This window comes from Macaca thibetana, chromosome 1, assembly GCF_024542745.1.
Source record: "Macaca thibetana thibetana isolate TM-01 chromosome 1, ASM2454274v1, whole genome shotgun sequence".
Lineage (NCBI taxonomy): Eukaryota > Metazoa > Chordata > Mammalia > Primates > Cercopithecidae > Macaca > Macaca thibetana.
The window spans coordinates 182,201,417-182,203,264 of NC_065578.1; the positions used below are offsets into that span (position 1 = coordinate 182,201,417).

The 1,848-nt window shown below is 48.3% G+C and overlaps 1 pseudogene across 1 annotated transcript; it reads left to right on the top strand.

Moving 5' to 3' along the window:
• Positions 1-601: 601 nt before the first annotated feature.
• On the top strand, positions 602-1,584 carry LOC126940526 (40S ribosomal protein SA-like; annotated as a pseudogene). The gene has a single exon (XR_007720786.1). The product of XR_007720786.1 is annotated as a 40S ribosomal protein SA-like (transcript).
• Positions 1,585-1,848: the final 264 nt, after the last annotated feature.

Genomic DNA, 1,848 nt, shown 5'->3' on the forward strand with positions numbered 1-1,848 from the left:
TCCCGAGTAGCTGGGATTACAGGCACCAGCCACCATGCCCAGCTAACTTTTGTATTTTCAGTAGACACAGGGTTTTGCTGTTGTCCAGGCTGGTCTCAAATTACTGACCTCAAGTGAGCCACCCATCTCAGCCTCCCCAAGTGCTGGTATTACAGGCATGAGCCACCACGCCCAGCCTCTATGAAAAGATTTAAAGTTACCCAGGCATATTGGCATGTGCCTGTAGTCCCAGCTACTTGGGAGGCTGAGGTGGGAGGATTGCTTGAGTCTGGGAGATCGAGTCTGCAGTGAGCTGTGGTCACGTCACTGCACTCTGGCCTGGGAAACAGATGGAGACGCTGTCTCAAAAAAAGAAACAACAACAACAAAAACTAGTATTGTAGGATTAGATACTAAACACTTTAAACTTGCCCAAAAGTTTTTACAACAGTGTTCTTATCCTATCCTCAAAGCATTGTTTTCAGGTAAATGGAGTTAATATGACTCTAGCTGCACAGGTTGGGAAACTGGCCAGAAAGAGTCCCATTAAGTTGAGAAAGATATGTTAAAAGTGGCTAGAAGGCCTTTCCGTGCTACCTACAGAGGGGTCCATACAGCATTGTTCTGGATTCCCGTCGTAACTTAAAGGGAAACTTTCACAATGTCCAGAGCCCTTGATGTCCTGCAAATGGAGGAGTAGGATGTCCTTAAGTTCCTTGCAGCAGGAACCTACTTAGATGGCACCAATCTTGACTTCCAGATGGAACAGTACATCTATAAAAGGAAAAGTGATGGCATCTGCATCATAAATCTGAAGAGGACCTGGGAGAAGCTTCTGCTGGCGGCTCGTGCCATTGAAAACCCTGCTGATGTCAGTGTTATATCCTCTAGGAATACTGGCCAGAGGGCCGTGCTGAAGTTTGCTGCTGCCACTGAAGCCACTCCAATTGCTGGCCGCTTCACTCCTGGAACCTTCACTAACCAGATCCAGGCAGCCTTCCGGGAGCCACGGCTTCTTGTGGTTACTGACCCCAGGGCTGACCACCAGCCTCTCACGGAGGCATCTTAGGTTAACCTACCTATCATTGCTCTGTGTAACACAGATTCTCCTCTGCGCTATGTGGACATTGCCATCCCATGCAACAACAAGGGAGCTCACTCAGTGGGTTTGATGTGGTGGGTGCCGGCCCGGAAAGTTCTGTGTGTGCGTGGCACGATTTCCCGTGAACACCTGTGGGAGGTCATGCCTGATCTCTACTTCTACAGAGATCCTGAAGAGACTGAAAAAGCAGAGCAGGCTGCTGCTGAAAAGGCAGGGACCAAGGAGGAATTCCAGGGTGAATGGACTGCTCCAGCTCCTGAGTTCACTACTACTCAGCCTGAGGTTGCAGACTGGTCTGAAGGTGTGCAGGTGCCCTCTGTGCCTATTCAGCAGTTCCCTACTGAAGACTGGAGTGCTCAGCCTGCCACAGAAGACTGGTCTGCAGCTCCCACTGCTCAGGCCACTGAATGGGTAGGAGCAACCACTGAATGGTCTTAAGCTGTTCTTGCACGGGCTCTTAAGCAACATGGTAAAATGGTTGATGGAAAATAAACATCAGTTTCTAAAAAAACAAAAAACAAAAAAAAGGGGGTAGAAGAGTTCATGTTTCCTGACTGCTCATCCAATGCTCCTTCTAACGTACTCCTTGCCTCCACAAATTTGGCCTTGTTACTCAGAAACACCCAGCTAACCAAATAATACTGTCACAGGGGCCCCTTCCAGAGAAAAGACATGGACACCAAGTCAGAACCAACACTGCATTTTAATGCTGAGCTAACATGTTTCCTCTTGCAAGTCACTGGTCTCAAAAATATCACCAAACTTGT